At 37.6% G+C, this 13,397-nt stretch overlaps 1 long non-coding RNA gene across 1 annotated transcript; it reads right to left on the bottom strand.

Moving 5' to 3' along the window:
• Window positions 1–5,669: 5,669 nt before the first annotated feature.
• LOC136179759 (uncharacterized) lies at window positions 5,670–7,250 on the bottom strand. The gene is made up of 3 exons (XR_010666725.1): window positions 7,176–7,250; window positions 6,453–6,525; window positions 5,670–6,005 (listed from the first exon to the last, which is right to left on the bottom strand). It is a non-coding gene; the product is annotated as an uncharacterized lncRNA (long non-coding RNA).
• Window positions 7,251–13,397: the final 6,147 nt, after the last annotated feature.

The raw sequence follows: 13,397 nt of genomic DNA, 5'->3' as shown, positions 1-13,397 counted from the left end.
AAGCAGGTTGTGTTGAGTCCTCTGAGCCCTGAAAAAAACAGCATAGTATAAACCTACATGAATATACTGTAAACAGTTTTGTTGTTCCCACTGGTAGTTTAAAGTTGAGAAAAAAATTCAGAAAACTAAATTGAGTTGTTTTAAGATGTCTCACAGCTCTCGAAACACAGGATCACAGCGTCTGCAGAAAAAATTATATCATAATGTTGTGCCAAGTGTGGCTAGCATTCACAGTGCTACCACTACCAGCCTTTGGTCCTCCATGCAGGTTAAAGGGGCTATATGTAACTTTTCAAAAATACTGCGTTAGTAGTGACACCGCATGGCCGTCAGGCAAACTGCACCAGTAACCTGTTGCTCGCTCTCCCTTGCGAGCATCATCATCGGCCACGAAACACTGGATATTTACCAGCATAATGTTTACAGAGGAGGTAAGTGGTCATACACATGTGAAAGTCTGTGAAGGAGTCTGTGTGTCTGTATTCATTCTCCATCCTACAAACAACAGTCTCGGCAGAGAGTAGTGCTGGGCGATATGGCCTAAATTTGATATCACAATATTTTTTTTGACTAATGTCGATATTCGATATGATTCGATATTTATCGTATTAAAGTTTATAAATGTAGCCTATAAAACTGAATCTCCAATGTATAAAAAAAATATCACCCGACCATTGTAATCACTGGCCCAGGAACTTTAATTTTGATCGAAGAATAACAGTCACCAATTTACTCTTGAACCATTGTGATGCAAAAGTCAATTACGACTTTTATTTAATTAATTGAGCTCTAATTATAGAAAATAAAAATATTTTGTATTTTTCTCATATTTATATGCTCCTGTTTATTCACCATGCTGGTAACTGTAAGAGTCTACTTAATCTGATATTAATATGAGACTGTGATAGAGCTGGAAGTCTTCTGATCACCTTTCTCTCCTTCTTTCTTCTCTGTGAGAAACTCTTCATCCTTAGATCTTTACTTTCGGAGCTCTCTTAAGAGCTAAGATGCTTTGTGAATAACTTTTATCTTTACCAGGATCTAGTCTTTAACTTTAAGGGGAAATTTAGCTGCAGTGTGTTCCAGCTCCTCCAGCTGTCTGCCACTGTGGCTGAAACTTTTCTCCATTCAGTTTTCGTCATGCCCTGCTGTCACTCAACTTTTCTGGTGATTTTTTTTCTTTGAATGCTGATTTTATCTCGGCTTTTGTTAGGATATGATGATTTTAAAACCATTTTACCAAACGTGTGTTTTAGTAGAGAAAACCTGCGCTAAAATCTGTGTGCAAGTGTACAATTTGAGTGTAGCTAGCGCGCTTGCAGAAGTGACAGCAGTGAAGCCGCCAGCTGAACGTGCAATCAGCTGGCCCAGACCTGGATAAGACTTGGTCTGCTCATAATCCAAAAAAATACTTAAAATGTTAAAGACCAGAGGAACACCACACAGAATCTGTATCTTCACTCAAATAAAGAAAATAAAAATCCCAGTAGGAGGTTTTTAAATATTTTGCATAGTGGTATTCTGTACGGTTTGGTTTGATTTGCTCTTAACCTACCTGATAACAAAGAGTAGAGCACATACTAGCACCAGGAAGACGACAATGGTGGCGATGAAGACTGGCAAAATCACTGAAACATACAAAGGACAATATGGGATTATGGTTCAAGCTCCACTTCAAACGAGATTATTATTTTAGTAAATTCAGACATAATGTAATAATAATTCATTTTTCACATATTTAAGCTCTCCAGAGGACGTTTTCTTCACCACTTACCCATTCATAAAGCTTTCTTGTTAATACTTAATAATTATGAGAACAAATTGTGAAATGTGCCGCTTACCAATAAAAGTTATACTCAGTTCAGAGACAAACCTTGACTGTCTGCAGATGTTGGAAGGCTGTAGAAAATAAATCGTTGAGCAACAGATCCCAGAGAGTTTGAGCTGCGACAAAGCACAGTGAAGTGATCCTTCCTTTGGGCTTGACTCATGGTGATGAAGCTCACGCCTGTACCATTTCGATGCTCATAACTGATTGCAAACTCTTCTGAGTGATTGACAGCTAACCCATCCAAACTCCATTGTAAAGTGGGAGGAGGATTTCCCGTAGACTCACAGGAACAGTTGACCTGGTTAGCAGTTTTGGTGCAATCAGAAGAGGACATGATCTGTGGAGCATCTGTAATGGATGTAGGGAAGAGAGACAAGTAGAGAGTCAAGTAAAGCCATGCTGTATCAAATTTGCAAAAGGAAAAGATAAGGCTTATGGCTATAAAAATAAAAAAATAAAAGTTGACCAGCTGTGCGTGTGAATGAAGTGAATGAGGCAAAGAAAAATTCAGTTTCCTCCATGTCAATTGGTTTTCATTCTGGGCCTGTGTCCACAGAGGGCGCTTTTAACGCTGGCAGCGCCTATTTTCAATACAAAACCAATGTAGTTCAGTGTTTTCAGCACTCATAAGTTTCTTGAGGCCGCATTCACTCAGCTCTCAGTTGAAAACAATTCCACTTATGGAACAGCACTATGCTCTTCTATGTCACATCTCCATCACCAACCTATGGCGTTTTATCCCAGCCAATAAAATTGCGTGCGCACATGAGATCTGTGCAACTCAAACAGCCACACGCATATTATTTTTGCAAGCGTTTGCACAGCATTCTCATGCAGAATTCATCTGCTCGCACGAGCAATATTGTATCCTGCAAGGAGAAAACCATGCTTTGAGCACGAGCAAAATCTCACCCTGAACGTGTAACTACAGTGCTCTCTCCTGCTCGCTCGCGAGGTGATTTTTCTTTTTGCGCTCAAAGCATGGTTTTGTCCTCTCAGGATACAATATTGCTCTCGCAAGCAATTTCATTTGAATGATTGTAATTTTACTTGATATGCACATTCTTACTAAGCAGACCTTTTTGGGGGTAAAGTTAACATTTGCTCGTCTCTAATTTAATTATAGAACCTCATATATAACACAGTGTTTCCCCTACCATTCAGGTCGTTCAGGGTGGATTACCCAAAGTGATCTCCCACCACCCTAAAAGAAAGGCACTAAATACTTTATCTATGTAAATTATCCATCCATCCATTATCTATAACTCTTTTCTCCCTTTATTTACAACAAAGTTAATCCTCTACAAAAGAAAGATTTTATGGATTTGAAGTTTCCAATCAAAGCAAATTAAAGATAAACAAAGAGACTTTCATACATTTTGAAAAATGTAACTGATGAATGACACCTACAATGTACATCTATTTGTCTTGTGTTTGATTGAAAACTTCCCAGTTTATTTTCAGCCTTGCAGAAAAACGGGCCTCTCTTTCTCGAAGCTTATTAACAAAGATTATTTACATTCCTCATTTGTAAAACGCTGCACAAAAGAAGCCTGACCTACCTGCATTTATGCAAATGTTTCAGACGATACCTACACTGAACATCCATCTGTGTGTTGTTCGATCTTCCACTTCCCTCTTCATTTGCTGCACGGCAGAAAAAAGGTCCTCTCTCCCTCGAAGCTTTGATGTTTAAAACACGTCCAGTCCCCATGAAAGTCTCCTGGCCTCCATCAGCTCTGTACCAGGTGTAGTTCTTTACAGCTGGGTTTGCATTAGCACTGCAAGTCAGTGTCACATTTGTGTCTTCTTGCACTGGACCAGAGGGACTGACTGACACTGTGGTCCCTTTGGGTGAATCTGAAAAGAGAAAAAATAAAGTTGTATTTTTTGAATATGTAGTTTATTTGTGATGAGGGATAGAGAATGTTATGCCTTTATCCTGAACAAGCCCTGCTAAACATCAATAGAAACAGCTAGTAGGACCAGTGTTGGTCTGTAACATATCACTAGTAACGCGTTACAGTAATGATATTACTTTTACAAGTAACGAGAAGTGTAACAAATTACTAATGAAATTCCAGTAATAATATTACAGTTACCCACACAAAAAATAACTCGTGACTATCTTATTGTTGTTGTTATTACCCCACTTCAGATTTATGCAACAAACCCCAGATTAATTTTGTTGCGCACCTCAGACAAGCAGGAAGGTAGCGAGCTTCATGGTTGCCAGATATACGGATTTGGGCTTTTTTTTAGGTGCCGCCGAGAGTAGTTTTTTTTGTGCCATTGGGCTTGTTTTGTCATTTGTTGTCACACATACCTGGCAACCCTGGCTAGCTTGAAAGATGGAAGTTTACATTTAGTGGCTGGAAATATTCCCTTTACTTAAGTTTTGTCGACAGGAAAGATAACAAGAACATCACTGTCAAATGTAAATTGTGTCCCAGTACCAGGACTCTTTATACTGCAAAAAACAGGACTTCAAAACTCCTTAAGCACTTACAACATCTGACGACAGCACAACATGAAGCTCGTGTAAACAAACCCCACCAATGAGCTGTGGAGGACAGCTGTTATGGAGTTAGATCAGTCTCAATATTCACAAATGCACACAGAATGATTCATAAATGTATTTCAATGCACACACAAATATATTTCATTCTATATAAATGTAAAACAAATCCACAAATAAAAAAATAAGATTCACAAATGTATTTCTGATTCACACACAAATATTTATAGTTTTGTAAACGTAGACTAATAGAAATCCACAAATATATAAACTGTTCAGTCTGCATTTACAAACTGTTTGTCATTTGTGAACCTCACTGCATTCTTAATTTGTTTTTGAAATGGGAGATTAAAATCCAGTGTTACATTCATTTATAATCAGATACAACTGTGACCTTTAACCCTGTGATGAAAACACTGAGTGTGAAATGATCTGTTGACATCTTTGTGAAAAACATGCAGATTGTTTTCTTTCTGTTTAAGTATTGACAGGAGTTATTAAACCACTGTGTGACATTAGTCATCACTGCTGTTAGTTTACGTGCAGCTTGCTGGTTTGTTGTTGCATGTTCAAAAATGATAGTATCATCAGCGTACATTAGGATGTCTGACCTAATAGCATTCATTTATTAGATCATTTATGTAGAGGCTAAACAACAAACCCTGTTCATACAATGAATACATCTACAATCAAACATCTGAGTGGAGAGAAAAAAAGGTAATCACACATGGCAGTATGCACACCCCAGGTGACAGCCATGCTCGTAACTGTTTGCTAAATGATTACAAAACAACAAACAAAGAAGAAGAAGCATGTATTTTATGTAATCAATTTATCACAAGACACACATACTCACATGTAATGTCAGCTGTTAAACTGGTGTTCACAGATGACTCAGTGCTGCCATCTTGTTTTCTGTAGACAGCAGTACAGGAGATTTCCTGTCTGTGATGGAGGTGTGATGTGTTGAAGTTCAGCACAGAGATCTTGACTTTAGTTTTGTTCTCATTCTCCTGCAGGGTCTCCTGACCTTCACCCAGGCCGGGGCTCCATGTCAGATTTGGAGGAAGAGACAGACAGGGAGCTGGAGCAGAGCAGTTCAAACTCACTGAGGTTCCCTCTTTCACCTTCAGTGTGGGCGGAGTCAGAGTCGGTCTGGGTGGATCATCTGTTCAGAAGATACATAAACCTGTATAAGCAGTCATTTCTCTCTACTATCAAAGGTTTGATTTATCTTTATTTTAAAGTAATCAATGATAAGGTCAGAGAACTACTACATAACTGAACTGTAAATTAGTTTAATTTGAAACCTACCTTTGACTGAAATTTTCACGCCATCAAAATTATATTTCAGTCTATTGTCACATTCCAATCTAAAAAAATACACTTTGTTGTTTTGAGGTTGCATGTCATTCAGGGTTGTGGTGCAGTCTTTTTTTATTAGGTCACCAATCAATTGTCCTTTCTGTTGTGGATTACTGCTATCAAACACAACAGGTCCATTAGTACTTTCTTTCCATAATGCTTTACATGTGTTATCTAAGTTGACATTATGTTGATCCTCTACGTCAAAGGAGCAGGGGATTGTCACACAGGATCCCTTCAGAACCTCTATAGTCTGTGGTATAATGATCTCAAACTGTCCACACAGGTCACCTGAAACACAAGAAACAAATCCTTATTACAATTATACATTAACAATACAATCCTTATTCATTTTGAGTTTATAATGACTATATTACTAAAATCATTGACAGGGATAGAGGTTTCAAATGAGCCGTGGCTAGAAACCTGACTGCATGTTATCTACTTTGTATTTATATGAAGTAATGTTCATTGCACGTGTCTCTGTTAAATAAACAAACAAATAAATAAATGAAGTCATGATACAATTTATTGATGGCTCTGTTTCTAAAAACCTTATCAGTATGCTTTCAAAGATAAAATAGTCTTCACATAAAACTCAGGATTCATCATTTTCACACAGCTTTTTTACATTAAAGTTGTAAATTTAACACCAAATCTCTACATTATGATATTGTCAAAAGAAAGCAGAACACATTAGTAGCTAATTTCTTTGACAAATATAAGTGAGCATCTCACCTTGCAGCAGACAGCCAATGAGGAGGAGAGTCAGAGCTGCAGCCATCTTTGTGTTTCAGAAGAGGCAGAAAGTCTGGAGAGAATACATGTAGATTTACAGTTTAGTGTATTTCGCTCCAAATAAACTTAGATTTCATTTTGAGGCTGTTGTTGAATGTGATCTTTGCAGAAGTTGCAGATGGAGAAATAGCTTGAAATATTTGAATCTTCATCAATGTGGAAAAGGTTGGATCCAGAGTTTAGTTAACTAAATTGATCCCAACAAAACTAAAAGACTTCAAGGTGTGCAGCTTCTCATTTTAAGGTTTAAATTGAAATATTTCTGCATTCCTTTCAATTCACGTAAAGATGCTCATTATTAAAACGTAGAAAATGAAATGATAATAAAATAAAAAACAGGAAGTTTGACTGCCTGCCTCAAAGAAAAGAGACAAATGTTGTGTTTTTTATTTTGTTTCTTTCTTTGTTTACAACCTCTTTAAGGAAACTATTTGATCAGTAATAACGCCCAGAAGAAAAACTGCATGAGAGCTTTAAAATGTTCAAAACTTGATCAGAGTGAATGTTTTTTTCTTTCCCCTGTAACAAAGTTTGTTTGATTAACTTCAGAAAAATGCACTTATTAAAAAGTAACCTTTATGATATTAAACATGTTGATTTGTTATATCTCCTGAAAAAGTATAAAGTTGTTTTAAAAGTGATATAAAAGTTTTATACACTTACGTTTTTGTCAGGTCTTTTTGAGCAGAGAGGTGAAGGATGTTTAGAGAAGTGAAGTTCCTCATCATTTGGCCGCCTTCATAAACAGCATTCAAAATTTGTCTTGAAAATGAGGAAGTCAAAAAAAGTGAACATTCATGTTCACATGAAATGTTCAGTACATTTCATGTGAATAGTTTTCATACAGGGTCACATCTTTACTTACCTTCCATTTACTATTTATAACAAACATCTCTCTGTACAAATTATTTGTATCTTTAGACCTTAAAAAACATTGTCATCATGGGGATGTCAGCATTCGATTAAAATGCAAAAACACATGAAAAGCCTGTACTTCCTTATCATGAAGCAATGAAATAAGCAGACTACTCTATAGAATACATTTCTAATAACACAATTATCAATATCTTATCAATTACCATAAAAACCTGAGGTATAAGACGCACACCCTTTTTCTAGATCCAAAAAGTTGGCTGCATCTATACACTGGTGCAACCAATATACCAGTATAAAATGCTGACACACGCGGCGTCATTACTGACGATTAAAAATACATCCCCATTCTTTCTGTATCCAGATGTGATTGCATGCTGTGCTGGGTGAGAAGGTGACACAAACCACAGCTTTTCTCCCTCACGAGGTCATAATCCTGCATGCACAGAAAACAGTAGTATATTGTTTCATAAATAAACCTTGTTGAGTGCTCTTTTGATTGAAGTAATTCTATATTAAAGTCAAAAAGTGACCAGCGGAGTCGTGCAGAGAGCTTGCAAGCTAGGAGTCTGTGCCTCACAACTTTCACTGCAGCCTGAGAGCTCAACTACCGTACTGTAACTAGTAGGAGTGCAAACTCCAAAAAGTGAAAACAGACTGAACTAAAAGAGCGACACAGCTGAACACAAACTGCACGTTGTAGACTTCACTGAACACAATAGAAATGATCAGGCCGGAAAACTTTTTTTCTCTCTCAGAGACCTTCAAAAACATGCCACTTATATTCTGGATTTTATAGTATGACAAAAAGTATTTTCATTCTTACTCAAAGTCAGCAATTTTTTTCACTTTTTGAGTTCACTTTTTCACTTGCTGTATTTGTTGCTTTTGAGCTTTTAGAGATGAAATGATCTGGGAAATACATCAGCTCCTGAAGCTAATTTCAAACATGCCAATTGTAGTGATCGATAGAACTCAACAGTGATCCCCCACTTTTATGGCGGCTCTGGTTCTGAAAGTAAATTTCTCCCTTCAAATCGTCTATTGACATTTGAGAAATTCCTTTTGTAAAAAATGTTTTAGTCCTGGAACCAAACCAACTGTTGTTCCACTGTAGGAGGATATCTGTCATACACCACAGGATAATACATCTTATTGTATTGATACCAGGTGACCTGGACATGAGCTTTTGTCTGACATGGTACCACAGCACAGCTCCCCTCCACTGCAGTCACTGTTTTAGGTACAGTGATGTTCCAGCTTCTCACTTGCTGCAGCACAGAGAAGCCTTTGTGTGAGGGAGAGGAGGAAGAGGAAGGGAGGGTGAATGTGTTAGCAAAGTTGGCAACAAATGTTAGTGGTTCAGTGAAGTAAGGCTGATGACAAAGAAAAGTATGTGTCATGCAACAGGAAATGAACAACAGTGAAAGCTGCTTTTGAAAGCAGAGTTTAATGTACAGCCATTTGTCATACAAAGTAACATTATGAGAGCTGTCACTCACACTCGTTTCTTTGGTGAGGTTATGTTTCAGAATAAAAACATCTAAAAACACTCTTATTATTCGGGACAGTGACCAATTCGAAGTCTGGCTAGCAAGCCAGTCTTTCTGTTAAACATACTGTCTGATCATATTAACCGTTTGGTAGCCATAGGTAAAGATGTTGAGAGAAATGTGTGCTAGCTGAAGGTAACTTCATACAGCTTTCTGGTTCATTGTTATCTCAGGAAACACTAAAGTGACAGCACATGTGACAGTGTCAACACATGTAATAAGGTAGGCCAGAGGGAATATAAACTTAATGAGAATCAGCAGGAGCAAAACATCAGGTTCATATATTGATATGTTACATATTTTATGATAGAAGATATTTGACAATATTGTCATACTTGATGACTGCATTATGTTCTCTCAGACTCTGCTCTGAGAGCTACTTGCATATTGACTGCTCTTCACATCACCCCTTAGTAGAACATGGTAAGCCCTGTTCTGCAAATTCATCCCATTTATAAAAAGGGACTCAAGGTTGGGAGCACAGGTTTTTCATGTTTCACTGAAGCTTTATCAAAAAGTTAAAACAGAACATAGATATCGACAAGCAATTGTGTTTTTTCTCATTGTTTGCACTGCTTCTTTAGTAGGTCTGAATGCTGAAATCTTCTGTAAATTCACAATTTAAAGCTGATATATATTTTTTTTAAATCTTCCCGGGGGGGCTTGCCCCCGGACCCCCCTAGGAGGTTTGGATCCATGTCACCTTTTTCATCCCTGATGAGTTTGCACCCCTGTCAACAGTCAGATGACAGAAACATAGAAACAGCAAAATCCCCCTAAACTCAAACTGAAAAAGTATGACGGAGGATTATGGCCACGTTAAAGAAAATAAAGAATCTCAATTTACAAGAATAATGACGTTATTTCAGTCTATATCAGAAGAGCAGCAGCCTGTTAAAATTACAAACGTTGAGCATCTTGTTATACTTTAGTAAAGGTTTCACTTGTTTCACAGGTTTCAAGGAAATAGGCTACTTCCTTGTGTAGTCAGTAAAAAACAGTTAGTTCAAGAGAAGTTTTCACTTCAACTTGCAAGGACTTTATTCATCTGCAAAATGATCAGTGAACAGGACACAAACTGGCTCTGCCCATGAGACACTTTAACAAGGCAGACAAGTGCAGATAACAAACACAAATATAAAATAGTTGTGTTGGGGCTTTACTTATGCAGATATGAAACTACATATTTTTGGCACATCATCATTATCACATTGTCATAAAATATCAGGACCCTGAAAAGATACTGCAAGAAACTGTGGCTTTTCTGAAGAAAGAACCACACTGACTTGGAGGAAGTTGTGTCTGCAGAGGAGCAGACTTTAACAGTTCTCCTTTCATCATTTTCACACAGGCTGGTCTCGAACTCGAAACTCAAGTTCCTGTTATACTTTCCATCCACAGAGCACTTTGTTGGATGCAACAGTGGAAACTCGTAAATTTCCGACTTTATTCTTTATTATAATTTGGCCCTAATCGTGGCCCTAATCCTCCGTTGTTAAAGAGAAACTTGTTAGGCTGAACAATTATATGAAGTCTCAAGATCTGTAGTAAATAGGCGACCTCCAAACCCACAACCTTATTTTGTTAAAATGTATTTTCCCATTTGAACTTTTTGTCTTGGTTATTATCTGTTCTTATGAGGTTAAGTTGAGTGTCTTGCCTTTTTAGCTGTGAGATTTATTTAAAGAATGACTTAATATATATAATATGCACATGATCTGTAGATGGATGTATAAATATGGTGTATCAACTACGGCTGAATCCCTGTGCAGAGTCTCAGTGAAAAGTAGGAAGCATTTAAGTTGTACCTGCTGTACAAATAGGAAGATATTACAGACTTTTATGGTATATTTTAATATAATTTTTGGCTGAGTTTCACACAGAAAGAGCTCATAAAGTGTTGCTGTTTAATTGTGTATCTTTTCGTTGTTTCAAACACTGCTTCGTCCTTTTTCCGTTCCCTCCACCCCGTCTGCTCTCATGCAGAGATCAGCTGGTGGCTGTGTGTGACAACAATCAGTAGCTTCACTAGGTAATGTTACAGCCTGCTGTAGTCTGTTGCTGTAAACTGAGCCAAACTATGATAGCGAGTAGGCCTGCGTGACATGACTAAAAGTGTTATCACAATAAAAAATGTCATATCAGTCGATATCGATAATTGTCAATCATCATTTTTTTCAAATTTAAAGGCTGATTTTGGCTCCTGAGTTAAAGTTGAAAAAACAAGGTGGTTAATTATGGTTTAATTATTCAGAACATGACAAACTATAATTAAATATTTCACGTAGCACGTAGCGCTCAAGGAACATTAGCGCTCCCCACTTCCCAGTGGTTGGTGGTGTAATCACACGATTAAATCTATCAAACTTTTATCGAACATTTTTCATATTCATTGACAAAAATTATATCGCAATAATTATCATTTAGTTTTATCGCCCAGGCCCAGTCCGGACTGAACTGTAATCTATGTCTGCATCTCGTAATCTAGTCTCAAAATTTAACCTGGGCATATTCACATTCAGAGTCCTTTTTCATATTTCTAGGCTTCACTTCGTCATATAGATTTACCATCTCTACTGCATTGCTCACAAAATTCAATCCTCCCTCTAAGCTCTTCTCCTCCAGATAGGAGCAACCTGACTGATTTGTGTCCCCAGAGCTTCCTCCCTCCTTCTTCCCTTTGCTCCTCCAAGTCACACTAGTGTAAATCACATCTTTGCTTTCCTCGTTTTTCTTCTCTGAACTTGTCCTGGCATCTTCCGTGTTGTTTTGGCCTGAGCTTGGTAAGTTGGTGCTGATTGGCTCAGAGATAGTTGCAGGTTGGGTGACACCTGGTTTCTTCAGCTGAGTGGTGTTAGCATAAATGCCCTCATCTGTTTTGTTGGGTTCCTACAAATCAAAAGGAAATGTCGGTTGTAAGGTTATTCTGCTTATTTAAGTGACACTAAGTAGAAAACTGCTGGATTCTAAGGTAAAGTACCTCATCTCCACTTGGTAGATGTTGGCTCATAGCAACTGTGCTGGCGTTACCTGACCCCTGACTCTTAAGCAGGTTGTGTTGAGTCCTCTGAGCCCTGAAAAAACCAGCAGAGTATAAACCTACAAGAATATACTGACAATATCTTTCTTTTTCCCTAGTCTAAAGTTGAGAAAAAACTCAGGGAACAGTCCATATTTAATTATTTTAACACTGGTAACAGATCACAGGATCACAGCGTCTGCAGGAAAAATGATGTCAACATGTTGTGCTGAGTGTGGCTAGCATTAGCAGTACTAGCATTAGCAGTACTAGCATTAGCAGTACTAGCACTGCCAGCCTTTGGTCTTCCTTGCAGGTTTACTTCCACATGTCTGTGCTTTTTACGCATTGCTCTGGTCAAGATACACCACTTTAACACGAGACAGCCTACATACAACTTTTATTCAATTTTCTAGATCAAAATACAGTCAAACCTCTTTGTGCTATGACATGCCACTTGTCTACTATGCTGGTTTACATCTAGGTAATAGAGCATTAGTGCCTGTCTATAGCTTTGGCTGGTGGCGGGCAGCATTTCAGCATCAACATTCTTATGTGTGCATGTGCAAAGGTCACAGTACAGGACATACTCTGTCAAGAAGGGGAAATATTCATGATTACTTCATGCCATAACTTTTTTGTTGCAACATACTGGAGCAAAACTCGCAGGTTTTCCATTCGGACTTCGCTACAGCTGCCTACAAACATGGGGCTTATTGAGAAGCTGCAAACTGTAACACAGCACACCAATCAGTAAAGAACAGTAAAACACCACATAATGAACCACCTGTGGGCATCCTCTCTTCAGAGTAAGGTTATCAACATTTTTTTTCATAATTTGATACTTTCGACCTCTTTTAAAACAATACTCTTCCAAATCTCCTTTATTCTAATGATCGATAGTACCCAAAAGTACACAAAGCTTTAAATAACTACATATCTTCAGTCATATTTAATCCCAAAGTTGCTTTGAGCAAAAAAGAGAGTAAGAGATCAGCGGTACATCTGAAATTCACAGATCAGCAAATACTGATGTTTCTCCAGTCCTTTAGGTGTCTCATAAAGCTGTATATTCATCTTTATGTCTCACAAACAGACACAGAGCAGAGGACACTATAAATAACACAAATAAATTGGCAACAATTTCGATCCACAACATTTGATTGAAATTGTGGGCCTCAATTGAAAAATATTAATTACCTGGATAAGACTTGGTCTGCTCATAATAGCAAAAAATATTAAACATTTCAACGATTTTAAATTGAAGACCAGAGGAACACCATATAGAATCTGTATCTTCATTCAATTGAATAATATAAAATTCCAAGTTGGAGGTTTTTAAATATTTTGCATAGTGGTATTCTGTACGGTTTGGCTTGATTTGCTGTTACCCTACCTGATAACAAAGAGTAGAGCACATACTAGCACCAGGAAGACGAC

Source organism: Labrus bergylta, chromosome 8 (genome assembly GCF_963930695.1).
Source record: "Labrus bergylta chromosome 8, fLabBer1.1, whole genome shotgun sequence".
In the NCBI taxonomy this organism is placed as follows: domain Eukaryota; kingdom Metazoa; phylum Chordata; class Actinopteri; order Labriformes; family Labridae; genus Labrus; species Labrus bergylta.
Note: the sequence above shows the minus strand (reverse complement) of the source record. Positions and strands in the feature narration are given on the sequence as shown.